Source organism: Brachycentrus maculatus, unplaced genomic scaffold, assembly GCF_059751285.1.
Source record: "Brachycentrus maculatus isolate JH-2025_06_01 unplaced genomic scaffold, ASM5975128v1 h1tg000004l, whole genome shotgun sequence".
Lineage (NCBI taxonomy): Eukaryota > Metazoa > Arthropoda > Insecta > Trichoptera > Brachycentridae > Brachycentrus > Brachycentrus maculatus.
Window position 1 is genome coordinate 2240942 of NW_028280759.1, and position 10674 is coordinate 2251615.

Consider the following 10674-nt stretch of genomic DNA (forward strand, 5'->3'; position numbering starts at 1 on the left):
CAAGGGACCACAACCCGACACGCATATGTATATTGAAAAAATATTTTTATCATTTTTTCACTCCTTACCCTTAAATACCTCTTTTCTTTTCAAAATCAAATATTTATTAAGAAAAAAAAATTCAATACAAAATGGTATTTTAAAAAATATTGAATTACGTCAAATATTACCTGGGTTTAAAGAAAATTGAGTTGCAATTTATCGTATATTGAGCCTTAAGTATTTATGAGAAATGCATTTTTGCACGAAGGAAATCGACAAAAACCTCGTTCTAAAAATAAAATTGCACTAAAAATCAGTAATATTAATAATAATTTTCTTATTTCATCATAATTGGCATTTATATATCCATTGCGATTGTTCAAAAAATGCTCAACGCACACTTTTTGCTTGCAAGTAATAAAATTCAAAGGTTGATTAGAATGGTGTTGTGTGCATAAAATTTTATACATGTACGTGTGTGTGTCTACATTCAATATGTATGTCAGTTGGTAATTTTCCATGAGCGTTGTAAGCAGAATTTTCTGTATCAACGTGTAAATATACACATACATACGTATGGAGGTATGTATAGCACATTTTTATTCGTATTTGTGTAGGGTTGATACAAAAACTGTCATTTGAAAAAACCGGTTTTCAAATTCCATTTCAAAAATAAACCACTTAAAAACTGGCATAAAGCAATCAACTGAACATTGAGTTTATCTACATGAGTTTATAATTACAAAAATATAATGATAATTATGTTTTAGTTTAAAAATTAAAATAAAATTCAATTTAAATCCCTAATTAATTTTCTAAAGCAATAAATTATTAGTTTGAAAACGAAAATTCTTACATTTTTGACATCTCAACATACATAGATGCAGTAGAATATTGAAGTCTAAGTATTTATGATATGCTCACTTTACACACGTGTGTAAAGCTATCTTTTGACCAGCCTATGACAGGTCATAAACCCTGTAAATGCCCAGACTTCCATATTCTACTGCATCTATGTTGAGATGTCAAAAATGTAAAAATCACCCCTAAGCGGGGAAAACCCAGATTTAGAAGTATTTCGACACGCTCAAAATGTTGTGAATGAATATTCTCCTTTAAAGTGCAATGAACTGGCTTTTATCTTTTTAGGAAGTAATAGTATAAGTCATAATTTCCTTGTGTCATATAATATGTTTTATTTGTTACCTTTAATAAACATCTAAAAGTATGCAGGTACACGTAGAATAGGGTTGCCACTCGTCATGATTCCTCGGGACATGTCACTGTTATTGACAGTGGTGTCCCGACCCGTGACGTCACGACGTCCACACTGAAAGCTCCCGCCACGTTCCCGAGTCGGGTATAGAAATAAAACTAGACCTCCCTTCCCGTCTACATTTACTTTAGACCTGAAAACCATCAGATCATGAGATCAAGATATTGGGAACCGATACCCTGTATTTGTTGTTAGTGAAAATATCCCGCCTATATCCGGGAAAATGTATCATCTGTTATACGAGTATAGATGGAGTATGAGGGTAGAAATAAGATCGGCATCAGTGGAGAGCATCAGGAATTAGACGAGTCTCGGAATGCTGCATGTTCCATGTCACAAGGGATATGTATATAAACACACACATATATATATATATATATATATATATATATATATATATATATATATATATAAATTAACCCTAGATTACTTAACTATCCTACTAACGACGTGAACACTGTTTTTTCCAGGAATCGTCATTATCCGTCGTAATTTTTACAAAAGTTTAGAATTGTAGGATTAAATCCGATATTTCTTCAGACTGGATTGATCATCTTTCTTTTACACATACAAAGTAATTAACCTTTTCAAAAAGTGTTGAAAATAATACTATCCCGGTTTTCATAAAAGACGAACCCTAAACCGATTTGTATTTGTGTATGTCGGTTGAATACGAGTATTCTTACACATGCTCGCGCATACTTACAAAGAAAACGCCTAATATAATTGCAAGTTGGCGACTGTCTGGCAGAACTGTTATTTTTTTTTAGATGTATAGGATGTTGAAAAATATACTCCTTTTAACGAATTATTCACTAATTTAAGACGAAAAAAAGATTAAGTTTATAATATAAAAAAATCTGAAAACAACTTTTAAAAAATACACAAAAAAATAATTACGATGATTTGATTTTAATTTGTTATGTTAGACTCAAAAATAATTGGATAGTGAGTACATACATGTATGTTAAAAAGTAATGGAATTTTTCTCTAATCTTCCGAAGCTCGCTTGTAGGTAGAAACGAAGATTACATCTAACGAACCAGACCAATTAGCACTTTTTATTTATTTATTTATTTTGCGGATATTGAACCCGGATTGTGAATCTAATAGCTTATACGCAACAACATCTGTAATATATTGTTAAAAAAATCATACATGTGTGTTATACATATGTATGTATATATTATACTTACATAAGTTTTATCTTATGTGTTGCTAAGTGGTTTTCCAATAGGGTTGATAGAATAAACGTGACTATACATATTTGAACTGATATTAAGGCCCAGTAATTCATAGCCGGTAACTTAATTTTCTTCGAACCCAAGTAACATTTATTGAATTTTTTGAACCAGGTAACATTAATGATTTTTTTGCGTAAAACACTGTTTAAAATAAGTTTTTTTTCGAAATAAATACATGATTTAAAAAAAGGAGTTGTTAAGTTTAAAAAAATCCATATGCTTTCTAAAAAAATTGTGAAAACAAGACGTGTGTTGGTCCTCGCGCAGTAAGTTCAGATTTTTTTTGTATTAAAAAAATTATTAAATTAACATTAAATATCACGATGCATTAAGTGCCTACAATTCTATTTAAAATTTTTTTTAAAAAGAGAGATATAAATAATTATACTTTCTTCATTTCAAATGGTAGGAAAACACTGCAACTGAGGGATGTCGCCGAATGACGTCATTATATGTAAAAAATGAATCATTCCTTCAATACTTCAACAAAAACCATACGGTCTCTATAGAGACATATGTGTCAATCATAGGTGTCACTGCTATAGCTGTGACACCTATTATTGACCCTTGCCACGAGAAGAAAAGAAAACCATTTTTTAATATCGATGCAGATTTGACCAGAAGTATCGCCAGGTTACTCAAATACTGTATTTCGATGAGAAAATTTTGAAAAAGTAATCGCTTAATGCAAATTCGTATTTTACGTAATTTTATAAAATAAAAAAAAAAACAGAATCCAAAATGATAATTAATGTACAGGGTATGTTAAATCCAATGCTCAATTTTTAAAAAAAATTCAATTTCAAGAGACGCAGATAATTTTCACCTAACATTATATTTACATCATTTTGAGTGTATCCAAATACTTCACAAATCTGGATTATCTCCACTTAGGAATTATTTTTTAGAGTTATTTTAGATGGCTGTTATGAACTCACATGCACTGTGTCACGAGTTTGATCAATATATCTAAGAGTTCCTAAAAAAAAGAGTAGTATTGTTGTCAATCATGGGTATTATTGGTGAATGTCGAGTGTGTAGAGTGATCACTTAACCAAGCCTATGACGGTCGAAAGCCCTGTAAATGCACAGACTTCCATATTCTCCTACATCTATGTTAAGATGTCAAAAATGTAACATTATATTGTTTCTAAACTTACTTCGTATAATTTTCCAGCAAATTTGTAAAAAAAATATATATTTTTCTAAAGCCAAAAGTTTTTTGGCACAAAAAAACTCTCATCCGAATAATGTACGTTGATAAAAAAAGTAAATATCCGGTGGACTTTGTAGAACCTTCAAGCATAACATTGATTTTGAAATCCATGAGTTTCAGAATGATAAATCAAATAACAACATACTTCAAATAAAGGTATGTACACATATGATAATATTATGTAAATATTATACATTCGATTGATAAATACCATGTGTGATAATTAAATTCACAATTTCGAAACTGGACTTGTTTTTTTCCGGTCACTATGGCCCCAATTGGTCTCATAAAAAGAAAACAATTTCAATGACACAAGGAAATGGTGTTTTATCAAGAAGACATTTATATCCTTTAAAAAACTAATTAACTTTAAAACCAGGTACAACAAAATTTATGGACGATTCAATAGTAAACATATACGTTTTTTATGATTGAATAATACGCAAAAAGCATGTAATTTGGGATTTTAATTATTTTTAATTATTTATTTGTTAAAGTATTAATATAAAATATAATTGATGCATGATTAAAATATATGAAAACGTCTATGCGTACATTTTTAAATAATTTCAAACCAAAAATACGTACCTTCCAAAATATTAATCCATTGAAAAAACATTAAATAACATTGAGATATTAAAATCTTAATTGTTACTATATTTTCACCCATTCAAATAAATCTTCCATTATTTTTAGCGATGTTGTACATGTTATTTTAAACGAGGCCGTGAGAATATAGGTATGCAACCCCGAATACCTTTTATATATTTACTTATCCTTAGCTATTATTCCTCTTTCGATTTTTTTACCCCAGCGGGAATTTCCTTCACCCTGAGCACCTTCACTCTTATTATCTCTTCTAATTTCTGGCTCTATCCCAACTTATCGTATTTGTAGACTGTTGGGGTCAGCTCTCCTCGTCCTCAGGTTGCAGGTTCTTCCTCTTAATTTTTCGGATGAAATTCCTTTCCTTGGATGAACTTGATTGACACATTGTCAGTCTTTGGATCACCGAGAGAAGAACCACCCTCGCTGCCAGACAGGGTAGTGCATCTTAGCGTTTGTTTTTCGTCCATCGACGGTCGTCAGACTTGGAACCAGAGTGGCCCATCTAACTGGGGCGATAACTAGGGCTAACTTACATTATCTGTATGCTATGAAATATATTCCACTGCTTTATGCCAAGAATTAAGAGAGAAGGACTTATCACATTTACTTTCATATTATTGACAATCGACTTATCGCCACGTCCATACGATGAGGTGCCATATGGACCATTGATATGTACAGGGGTATTTTTTTAATTAGCAAAAGGGTAAATTTAACCCATTATACATAAGGTCCCTGGATCGATTCCTGGCTAAAAGAAATAGACAATACCATAAATTTATATGTTCCGAAATTGTGTTCAAATCTATAATTTCGGTTCAAGATTACATTTCATCAAGTCAGTGTATTACTTATCCTTTAAATTATTAAACCAATATGAATGGGCAGTAATAATCAATAAACACACATGTTAATATATATATATATATATATATATATATATATATATATATATATATATATATATATTTATATTTATATATATATATATATATATATATATATATATATATATATATATATATATATATATATATATATATATATATATATATATATATATATATATATATATATATATATAAAATATACATATATATGCATAAAGAAAGTAGATAAGTTATAATTAAAGTATCAATTGTATTTTACGGGGTTACTACATGTTAAATATATATTACACTTTTTCAAAGGTTCATGTAACTCCTACATAACACGCGATATTGCCGGAAATAAAAGTATCACTTTTAATTGCATGTTGGCGATTTTTTTCGCATCACCTTGGATATTTTTTGCAAACACGCTGTGTATAATTCATACGAACGTTCGTTTTCAAATTCCGCGAGCAAGGTTCGAGGTCGACACCACGTGACGAGGGGCACGTCTCGGCCGACCAATGGGAGCGCTCCTGCTAGAGGCTCGCCCGTCGCCGTGCAACGGAATCCGCTGAGGAAAGAATTAATAGCGTGTTGAAATTAGGTACCTACCTGCACAAAGAACAAATCTACGCCATTTTCCTGCCAAGAAAATAAAATTGAAAAAAACAAAATTAAATTATTATCCTATATTGATAGTACCTACCTGGCTTTGTGATTTTTTATTTATTCTGATCCGGTATTCGTTAGGACCCACCCACACGAATTTGACTTTTTGATAGTATATTAAATTGACCAGGAAATAATAATAATCGATTGTATAAAAGTTAACTAATTAATTCAGCTTATTACCAATGCAGCTTCAATGTGACTGTTAGGTCACAAAAAACAAGGAAAACAAATTAATTTTTGAATATTATCTAGATCATTTTTCATGTTAAAATCTTAAAGCTATTAAAATGCTTTTTTTGTTCAAACGGTCATAAAAATATTTATTTTCATGAAATAAAAAAAATGTCATTGCTTCAGTTACAATGAAACTGTACTTAAGTACTATTTTTAATTATGTTGTTCAACATGTGGAACATTTCACTGAAGTCAGTTATCTTTAAAATTATGTTAAATAGCTACAATTTTACATAAAATGTGATATATGTACAGTAACTTAAAAACGAACATTAATATAATAGAAAATGGTGTTTTCCTGAGCTGGATCTAGTTAAAAAGAACTGAAATCTCATACTGTTAATTCTCTAACTGTTAATTCTAACAGAAAAATGGTTCTTTATGTTGTAAATATTTTCTTTCACTTAAAAAAATATTTATCTACACACACACACACACACACACACACACACACATACACACACACACATACACACACACACACACATATATATATATATATATATATATATATATATATATATATATATATATATATATATATATACATATTTATATATACATGTATATTACATATTTTATCAAGCACTTGAATAGTTACTTGATGCGAACAACATATCACAACTTTATAAAATTTATTATGTTTTGAAATTTCTTATGAACAAGGAGAGGAAAAAACCTCAAAGAATTCATTTAGTTAAAAACCTTTTTAGCATACAGACTATAAATTAAATATTTAACTTTTATATGTATATTATTCATACATAATAGTCGATCGCCTTGGTAATAGAAGGTTGTATAGTTAATGTTATAGTTCTGAGCTTAATGCAAAACAGCAGATATGATAATTAAAAAATATATATGATTCAATACTTTACTGCACGAAATATGTATGTATAAGAAAGCAAGAGTTACGACATAGGGTTTTAACGATGTAATAATAATCGCTGGGTACACGTGCACTTAATTTAGTATCAAGGTTGAACGATACATAGACAAAGAAGATAATTTTAAGATTTATTACGTTATTCAATAGAAAGTGACAATAATTTTTTGCCTTATTAGAATATTGAAAAATTCCAGTTCAAAAAAAAAATTAACGCGCATTTTCGCATAATACCATCAATAGTACCTATCCATCAAAACGTTTTTACGTATTTAATCAATTTACGATTTTTTTTACAAAATTAATATGAATATTTTTGAAAAGCAGTCAAATTTGATGTCAAGACTCTTACCATTAGCATACCAGCCGCCATATCTTGGCGGCTAAGAATATTTTACATTCGCATATCATTCGTAGTTTAAGCCACACCCACTTCCGTGGGTAGTTCACATTACAAAGATACTTTTGTGTGATATCCACAAATCAGTAAAGAAAACTTTTGGTAATGCATTATTTCTTATTATTTTTATACAAATTTATTAACGGCACTTTACCAAAGATTAAAGTCCCTATAAGAATAGAATTATCATTTTGATTAACAAATCAATTAAAATCAGTTAAAATTCAAAACTTAACATCCCAGGCTTAATATTTTACTTTTTCAGTCAGGAGTTATTTTCTGAAGTTTTTTTGTCAATTTATCACATTTCTGATCTAGACACTCGATAAAATACACGCGTAACAGTTATATATTCCATATTTATTGGTAACACAGTAATAGTTATAATTTTATGAGACAATTTATTTTTATAACTCGGTTGAATTTGAACGCCTTAGACGCTTCAAAAGTACGAGTCACACGTGAGCGTTATGATTTGTTGGACTGATTTATACCACAAAAATCAATATGTTTAGTGCGTGCTACCTTTTTCTGCATTTACAGATTATTTCTGTTTGTTCTCGTTTTACCAGGTGAAAAAAATTAGCGCCTCATTGTTTGACAAATCATGTAACTTGTATTTATTCGGGGAAACATTTAATTGGCATTATTTTATACATATTAAAAAAAAAAACTTATATGCCGAAGGGTTAAGAAATCAATTTATACGTATTTTTCAACAACAACGCCTATGTCATTATACATATATGTACATACTCACTAATAATGATGTATTGTAAATAAAAATCTCGTATGTGGTGTATTAGTTGATCAAGGCGAGTAAACAATTCATTTGTTTGGGTCTTAGTATATGAATGTCACCGAAACTCTAACATAAAACTTCTAGTACTTAAAAACAATAAAAAAATTCACTGGAATCGTGTGTATTTGTGGAAAATTACAATTCAAAACCGCAGAACGTATGCTTCGCATAAAAACGACCAGTGGAAAATTTACGTGAGTGGAAAAAAGTCGTAGTATTAGAACATACGTAAATTAAAATATGATAGGTGCAAGCGTATAAATATTTATATGCACAGTTCCAGGCATATTCTTTGAATATTTTATAAATCATGAGTAGATAACGACAAACGTACCCACAAAACGTTATGCTATGTCACCTGTCATTCTGTGATTTATGTAAATATGTATAGATATATATATATATATATATATATATATATATATATATATATATATATATATATATATATATATATATATATATATATATATATATATATATATATATATATATATATATATATATATATATATATATATATATATATATATATATACTAATTATAAAAACTATTTTTTTATTGATTTTGCGTCTAATTTGTAGAACTCCATAATTTATATTTTGAATACTAAAATCAAACACTGATTTTGAGTCTCACAAGTAGTATATGTATTTTATTTAAGAAAAAACATTTAAATTAAAAATAATGATTCGTGACAATTGTCAAACTTTTGTCTAATGCCCTGACAAGTTTACCTTATTTATTTTAAATGCTCGTGCTCAAAATTCAACAGTCGTTCGATTTTCAAGCATGCTACTTCGAGTTTTCTGAGAGCGTCTGATCAGGTTTGCTTATGAGCATGCTAGTGTCGATGTATGTAAAGAGCATGCTTATTTCAAGAAAATGTATACAGCTAGAGGGCATGGTCATCTTAAGCATGTGTATCTGTACCTTTACACTTTTAAACCACGGTGCCAGTGATCATATGTACACTACATATGTATATATGTACATACATAAAGATCAGGTTTTCATGCCGAAGGAATTCCAGTCAACAGTCGCATAACCGAGATGAATGTAAAAATAGATTTCGCGAAAGTTTACACGCCGTAACGTACTCGCACCTACGTTGGCTTGGTCATGTGCTGCAAAGCGTTTACGCGATGTTTCATCAGACATATTGCTCGCTTTTAGTGCTAAAATTTAGTCACACATGTGAAGCCATATTCCGAGAACATTCTCGGAATATGGCTGTAAGAAGACGCACCAATATAGACCTTATACACACATATGAAACGACTGTGTAAGCGGAGAACATGTTTTAGTAATACATAATTTGCGGATGTGTCACGAAGTACTTATTTACTTTGTCGCTCGAATGTAATTTTCGTGATCAATATCACAAAAATGATTTTTATTTCATTTAAGACATCTGATTTATAACGTTAATATGACGGTTGATCCTAATATCTTTTGTTACTTTGGATACGTACTGCGAACCGTTAACGCGATATTTCATCAGATATATGGCTTTTAGTGCTAAAATTTATTCACATGTTCTCGGAATTGGCTAAGCGAAGATGCACTAATATAGATTTTACACACATACAAAACGATTGATGTAAGCGGAGAACATGTTTTAATACTGATTTGTGGGTGTGTCACAAAGTACTTGCGTATTTACTAAAACAAACGAGTGTAATTTTCGTGTCCAATATCCTTTTTTTTTAATTTAATTTAATTACGTCACCAGATTTATTATCTTAATGCTTCGGTTCATTATAATATCATCTGATACTTTGGACATTTACTGCAAAACCGTTTACGCGATATTTCATCAGACATAGCATTTAGTGATAAAATTTATTCACATGTTCTCAGAATATGACTATGCGAAGATATAGACTTTACACACATGCGAAACGAGTGATGTAACCGGAGAAGATGTTAATTTGTAGGTGTGTCACGAAGTACTTGTTTACTGTGACGCACTAGCAGTGAATTTTTCGTCATCAATCTAATAATTGATTTTATCTTAATGCGTCGGCTCAAACTAATACCACTTGTTACTTTGGACATGACATACTATATTATTATTGTGACGAGTTATGATGATTGAAAAAAAACGGATGTTGCAGAATAAAAACGATAAAAATTCATCATACTTTATCGAAAATGGATTGAAAAATCATTGGGAAATACTAATTAGCAAGTCATTTATTGAATAGCACTTCCAAATGGACCATTAAACAAATATTAGTCCTAATATGTACATTTGTTATATAAACAATATGAGTAAAAAATATTTCGCACACTATCTGCGGGAAGGGTAATTTTACCGTTTCACTCGACTGGTGGTGTTCAGCGGGAGGGTAATTTTACATTTTCACTCGACTCTTCGTAAATTGCGTGTAAGTTATTTTTACGCATGACTTTTGCGGCATCAGTTATCATTATCTAACTAACTAACCATCACGCCGCTTCCTCGCAGAGGTAGG